Source organism: Prionailurus viverrinus, chromosome C1, assembly GCF_022837055.1.
Source record: "Prionailurus viverrinus isolate Anna chromosome C1, UM_Priviv_1.0, whole genome shotgun sequence".
NCBI classification, from domain to species: domain Eukaryota; kingdom Metazoa; phylum Chordata; class Mammalia; order Carnivora; family Felidae; genus Prionailurus; species Prionailurus viverrinus.
The window spans coordinates 120,191,175-120,198,545 of record NC_062568.1 but is presented as its reverse complement, the minus strand read 5'-3'; positions in this window follow the sequence as shown (position 1 = coordinate 120,198,545).

Below are 7,371 nucleotides of genomic sequence, written 5' to 3'. Positions count from 1 at the left end.
GTGCTGTACAGATCTATTTTCATTGTATATTTGATATATTTTTAATTTTGTAGCGTGTGGCTGGGCCAGGCCCCAGCCTGCCAGCCTGCACCAGGGCGGTTGAGCGGGCCGTCTGCTTGGTTCTTACGGGCTGGGTAGTGCTTGTAGCCTTTGGCTGCAGGCCGGGCCCCGTCCTGGCTGTGGCTCTGCTGTGTTAGACGTAAGGCCTGGAGCTTGGTGCGTGCGTGTGCGTGCGTGTGTGTGTGTGTGTGTGGTGCGTGCCCCTACCTGGGTGTGGGTGCGTGTAGGTGATTCGTGCCGGCCCGTGTTCACCACATCCCTGCAGACCACACTGGCCCTCTCCCTGCCTCCCCCCTGGGCTCTGTCAGGCAAGGCCTCGGGGCAGGGTGCTGTGGGGAAAGGCAGGTGTTTCTTGCTGGTGGCCCATTACCTTCCTACCCCTGGGCTTGCCAGAAACAGGGAAGGAGGGGCTTTGGGGTGGGGGGGGGACAGCCCCCAAATTTATTTTCTAGCCAACTTCTTGCTGTTCCCTCTGGAGCCACAAGGTTTTCATCCTGAGGAAAAGTGCTGGGTTTCTTGAGATGGGGAGACCCCAGGAGAGCCTCTCCCAGCGCCTCTGTCCCGTGTTCGTCCTTGAGACAGTCCTGAGAGGGCTCAGAAAGGAACAGCTTCCCTTTCCCTGCGCTTTTGACACATACTCCTCACTCCTCAGGGGGGCTGGGAGCGGTTGGTCGAGGCCAGAAGAGGTGAGGCATCTGACAAGGTGAGCTCCAGCCCCAGATTCCCTGGAGGAGTGGGAGGGGCAGGCCCCCACATCCCTGTGCCGGGTCCGCGTCCCTTACTGGCTTTGGTGCTGTCCATGCAGTGCCCACAGGAGACAGCGGACTCAGGGCAGGCAGGGCGGGGGGGGGGTGCCTGAAAGTGTCCCCCGGTCCCTGCTCCTGCCTGTCCTCCAGCCCCGGTCACCAGCTTCTTCCTCGGGGAGCCCTACTCTGCTGAGGCGATGCGAAGCCTGGGCTCCAGATGGGGGTGGACAGGTGGGGCATACTGGCGAGGGGTTGGCTTTTCCCCTCCAGCAATAAATCTGAGGGGACATCTTTCCTAGTGCCAGGAGAAGCCTTCCTGAGTCAGCCTGCCATAGGTGGTGAGGCTGGGGGCCACAAGCTGCGTGGTGCCAGGCCCTCAGCAGGCCTGTAGTATTATAGGCAGGGGGCTCCCCCTCTGCCCTTCCTCACAGCTATACCCGCCTGTCCCCCCAGAGTACTCCCACGGTGGGAGAGAGCAGAGACATGAAGTCCGTGTGCCCCGTGACTGGCCAGGGCCCTGGGTCCAGACCGCTCAGCCCAGGGGAGGGGCCGAGGCATCATCATCCCCCGACCCCCTCCTTCCTTTCTACTCCCCCCACCCACGGTGTACAATAAAGTGTTCTTACCAAACCCCTCTTGCCTTTCTGACCCGCCTCAGGCTCAGGGAGAGGGGATGGGGGAAGCCTTAGAGGCCAGCAGCAGCTCCGGGGGAGAAGCTTGGACAGGACGGGGCAGAGAGGGTTGCCGTGGGTTGTGGGTGCTGGCTGGCTGAGGAGTTTGGGGGAAGGCTGAGGAGGGATGCGTGTTTCTTTGCCTAAGCGTTGCCCTGGGTGTTGAACACACACGCTTCTAGGAGGCCTTATTGGGGTCCGAGTACTCCACACGTCTAATCTCATGTGAATAGCACGCTCTAAATTCTGATCTTTTGCAAACTTTAGTGGAAGGTAAAGGCCCCCCTACCGCACCCTAATCCAGTCTGAACTGCTGCCTGATCTGCACACGCAGCCCAGGCCCCCAGCCACCCTCTATTTCCTTCTCCTTAGAAGTAAAAGGTGTCATTCCAGAAACAGCCACTAGATGGCAGGAAAACCTTTCTCTCCAGATCTTTGGTCCCCTACCCTCCTCTCCGACTCCAGCACTTCCGCCTTGTGGGTTGTTAGTGAACAATTAAGCGTCCACGGTGACAGGTTCTGTGCCAGCTATGGACACGCAAACATAGGTAAATCAACCCCTGCTGTCCTGAGTTTTCCAGAGGGAAACCACCCTCTATGTCCCCAGACTCTATATCACCCCATGTACCTCTTAATTGAGAAAGTCCCTGTGCTGAAAATGTCCCTCCTTGTAAATTCATTCAATCCTTTGGTTGAAGGTAGTGTTTTGGATTGAAATGTCAATTTCCCTGCCACGAGGCACGCATAAACCCACTAAGAAGCAGTGGGTTTGAAGGAGCTATGGAGTCAGACTTTCCAAGTCCAAGTTCAAATGTCAGCTACCCCCCCCCCCCCCCCCGGTTCCTAGGAGACCTAGAGCAAGTTATTTTATCTCTCTTATAGCTCATGATTTTGGGGGTAAGGAATTCAGGCAGGGCATGTCTGAGGGACCGTTCTGGTGGCAACTGAGGTCACTTAGTGGTGTTAAATTGGCAGAAGAGCTGGTCTGGAGGGTCCAAGACAGCCTCACTCACATTCATCCGAGTGGCTGACACCTCAGTAAGAATGGCTGGAAGGCTGGGCTCAGCTGGGACTGTCACCAGAAGAGTGTCTACACCTGGCCTCTCCAGCATGGTTCATCTCCGGGTGGCCAGACTTCTTTTTCTTTTCTTTTCTTTTTTTTTTTTTTTTTAAATTTTTTTTTTTCAATGTTTATTTATTTTTGGGACAGAGAGAGACAGAGCATGAATGGGGGAGGGGCTGAGAGAGAGGGAGACACAGAATCGGAAACAGGCTCCAGGCTCTGAGCCATCAGCCCAGAGCCCGATGCGGGGCTCGAACTCACGGACCGCGAGATCGTGACCTGGCTGAAGTCGGACGCTTAACCGACTGCGCCACCCAGGCACCCCTTTTCTTTTCTTTTTTAATGTTTTTTATTTATTTTTGAGAGAGAGACAGAGACAGAGACAGAGAGAGAGACAGAGCACAAGTTGGGGAGGGGCAGATAGAGGGGGAAACACAGAATCCGAAGCAGACTCCAGGCTCCGATCTGTCAGCACAGAGTCCAACGTGGGGCTCAAACCCACGAGCTGCGAGACCATGACCTGAGCCAAAGTCAGCTGCTCAACCAACTGAGCCACCCAGGTGCCCCTATTTATTTATTTATTTTTGAGAGAGAGATAGAGAGTGAGCGGGGGAGGGGCAGAGAGAGGGAGAGAGAGAGAATCCCCGGCAGGCTCTGCACTGTCAGCAGGAGCCCGATGCGGGGCTCAAACTCACAAACTGTGAGATCATGACCTGAGCTGAAGCCAAGAGTCGGATGCCTCACCAGCTGAACCACCCAGGCGCCCCGAGAACAGCTTCTTGTGAGTCACGGCTTTGTCACCGATCGTTTGACCTTGGGCAAGTCACAAACCTGTGAAACTTCATTTCCTAATCTGTAAAAGGAGGATGACGATCAAATCTCTTCCTTGCGGAGATTGCTGTGAGGAAAAACTGACGCTTCTGGAACCCCTCCTAGAACACAGTACAGAACTCTTTCCGTACTGAAATATAATAGGTGCTCATTAAATAGTAGCTCCCTTCCTTTTTGCAGCTGGAGTAGGTCCATGGGGCCTGTTTCATTCCGAGGGCCCCATTACCCATGCAATGAGCCATTCTTGCAGAGCTATTCAGAAAAGACGGATTCAGCCTAAAACCCAAAGAAACTAAGAAAGGAGGGGAGAGAAGGCGTTGTTTCCAAAGAAGGGAGTATCACAGATCCTATACACTGCTCCCCCCCCCCCCAAAAAAAAAACACCAGCCTCAACAAGCCACAGAGTCTCAGCCAACCATAAGGGCTTGGGCCAGGGTTGAAGGATTCTACAAACCACAGGGATGTGGTGGTTCAAAAAAAAAAAAGCCCCCAAGTTCTTTAATGCTTCAAGTGGAGTCCATGCTCCTCCCCTGGAATCAGGGTGAGTAAACGTCTCCTTCGACCAACAGAGTATGGTAGAAGTGACACTAGATGGCTTGTGAGGCTAGCTCAGGAAAAGTCATGCCATGTCTAGGGATGCATTCTAGGGATGGTGGTCCTGGGGGATCCCAGCTGCCGTATAAGAGGTCTATCTGCCCTGAGACTGCCAGTGCTAGAGAAACTGTGTGTTTGTAGGTGGTCCCATGAAGTTTCAGCTCAATTCCCAGCTGACAGCCACTATCACCTGCCAGCCACATGAACATACCACAGCGAGCACTCAGTCGAGCTGAGCTGGAGAGGTCTGAGGCTCCAGTGGACATTGGACTGTAGCTGCATGAGGGACCCTAAACGAGAACGGTCCCACTGGGCCCTTCGGATCTGCCGGACCAGTAGTATCCGAAGCAAAATAGGATGTTCTTTGTATTTACACCGCTAAATTTGGGGGGTAATTTGCTTCAGAGTGATAGCAACCAGAACATGAACCCTACTGATTATGTGGCCCAAGCTCCTCATAGGACGATTGGAGAAACTCGAGCCCAGAGAGGGGAAGAGATCTACCCAGACTTCCCACAAGCAGACAGGGGGAAAACCAGGGCCAAAGCCTAGACTCCCAATCTAGGTACTGCAAGTACTTACAAGGAAAGCTTCCCCCCTTGCCCACCCTCATCCCACCAACATTAATTCCCTGCCTCAAGCATGACCTGAGCGTCTGAGTCCTAGGGGTGTGCCAAGCGCTGAGAAAATACAAATAAGGGTCAGGCGGGGGCACCTGCCTCATGCAGGGTAGTCATCATGTGACTTGGAATGTCCTGCCACTGTCATGCCCGCTGGCTGGTTCCAGGCACACGGATGCATTCTTCACAACACTGTCTTATGTGGGAGGAAACCCAGGAAATGGGGAGAAGATGACGTCTGTCACTCAACAACAAACCAACCATTATTACGATTACTCCGTGCCAGCCACAGAGCCAGCTGCAGAACAGAGAGACTTGGTGGAGATCCCCCCTGTGGCTCCCTGGGGCAGAGCTGGCTGGCTTCTGGGTCTCTCTGTTCTTCCCAAGACTGACCCAAATGGGGAAGGATCCCTGGGCTTCATGAGCATCCAAGAGGAGCCAGTGTTTGGTCTGCCTCTCCAGACGACTGCGTCGTCTTTCCCCAGGACACTGCTGGAGGGGGCTGGGCCCATAAGAACTAATTAACCACTCTAATGGAATGAACCAATTTTGCTGGAATTTAGCCCAGGTGGGAGGAAACTGTACTTTTCTAGATGGAGAGATGCTGAGTGCCAAGGAGTCCTGCCAGGTGGGCCCTGATTTAGGGTGTGTGTGTGTGTGTGTGTGTGTGCATGTGCACTTGTGCACTCTGTCTCTGGACACAGGCGGAGTGTCTATCCCAGCAACTTTGAGCAAAGAGAGCTCTGGGGGTATACTGAGCTGGTCCTGGTACTGTGACTCCCATGAATACTGTTCTACGGGCAGAGGCCACGTGTGACCCCATATCATTCTGTACGCCTGGCCCAACCACAGGCCCAGCTCAGTCTCCCAGAGCTCATTGCTGCTCCTTAGGCCAGAAATCTCTCAAGGAGAATGTACGTGTGAGGTAGCACTCAGGTCCCTGCCAGCCCTATGACTCGGGGTCCATGATTTATGAGGCTCTGAGTCTTGGCCAGGCCTGAGCTTGTGGCCTGCACCCTGTTGGCACTTTAAGAGCTGGGACATTAAAGTCCATCTTCTGAGTTCCCTAGGGCCCTAAACACACCTTCGCTGGGATTATCACAGCCACCCAACCCTGCCTCCTGCCCCTGTGCGGAAGAACCATTACAGCTGACCTCCACAGGGCCCCGAGGGCTGTCCTCTATGCTTGGCTCTCCCTGGATCCCACTTGGGAAGGCTCTCAGCATTTCACCTGGAGCCTGTTAGTCTCTGCAGGCTGCCTGCGATGGGGGTGGGAGGCAGGGTTAAATGAACTGATAAGCAAACAAGAGACTTCCAGCCTCCTCTGGCTCTCTTCCCTAGTCCCTCCATGAGAGCGAGGGAAAGGCTCTGTCACCCTCCCCGCAGTGATGAGATGATGGCTGATAAGACAATTCAATTAATTGGGCTGGGGAGCAGAGCAGGCTGGGAAAGGATGCTGGCTCCTTGACCTGGGCCTCAGGGAGGAAGGGTCAGTCCCTGGCCAGAGCTGGAATGCCAAAAGGGGGTCATGTGAGTATCATTGGAGAGATCCTTGCTTGACAGCAGTGGGACTTGCTCCTAGGCCTGGAACCCTTCAACACAAGTGGAGTCCAAAGCAAGAAGACAGAGAGGATATTGGATGGCTCCTGTCACCCCAAGGTGACTGAGCCCCACTCCAAGCCGCAGTAGGGAAAGGGGAAGGGCAAAGGGCTTTGATGTCAGGCTCTCCAGCTTTGGGTTGGCGGGGTCAGCCTCAGCTCTCAGAGACCAAGGGCCTTATTTGAAGGGCTATAGAAAGGCTTGCCAGCCCTCATCAGTGTCACCCTGGAAGCAGACATTGCCCTGTTTTCCTACACTTTTGCCACACCTTTTATTGCTGGTGAGGGAAGCCCACTGTGGCTGCCACTTTCGTGTGAACTAGCACCCAGATGGGTGCTCTTTTCTGACTGCTAGAAGAAACCACAGGGCCCAGGGAAGGAAGGTGGAGAAAAGGTGACACTAGAGGGAACTAGGCTTGTAGAATTAGGAATTTCCAAGCTATTTCAATCTTGCTTCAACCTGCTGGTTATAGAGGTCTTGGAGGAATGGGAAAAGGCAAGAGAATGCAGGGTCCCCGATGGGAAACTGGAATTGACGGGATGCCCAGAATCTGTCCTCACCCCAAGCCTTTAAACCCCTTTTCTCCTCATCCCCACAGGCCAGAGGTGCAATCAGGAGCAGGGACTCCTAGTACCACCAGGGGGCAGCACCCACCCATCCAGAGTAGGCCGTCACAGGGCGGGCTGGGGTGGGGGCTCTCATCTATCCTGGGCTCTGTACTTTGGGGAAACAGCATGAGCTCATGCACACAGAACCAACGTGGACAAGCCAGCTGCAACGTACTGAATCCCCCAGAAAATTCCAGAAAGGCTAGGTAACAGGTTAGCCCAGAGCTCTGGGATAAAACCTTCAGCAAAGTGGTGAGGACTGCTCTTGGGGGCCTCCGGCCTGAGGCTTAGTTCCCATCTTCAGGAGCTGGTCAGCGCGCTGAGTCAGGGACGCTACCCCCAGTGCACATTTACTCACTGCCTCTCCCAGGCTGGGCCCTCTGTCTTACCTGGCTCTTCCTGGGTTTCCCTACCCCCACGCCAGCTTCTTGACTTCCCCTCCAGGCCTTTTATTTCCCTGGCAGCTTTCTCCCTCCACCCGTCTCCCCACATGCTTATTACTGTCCACAAACATTGCAGAAGCCCCAAGAGGGCAGAGATTTGCTGGGATGAGGTTGGGGGCAGGGGCAGGTAGGGCTC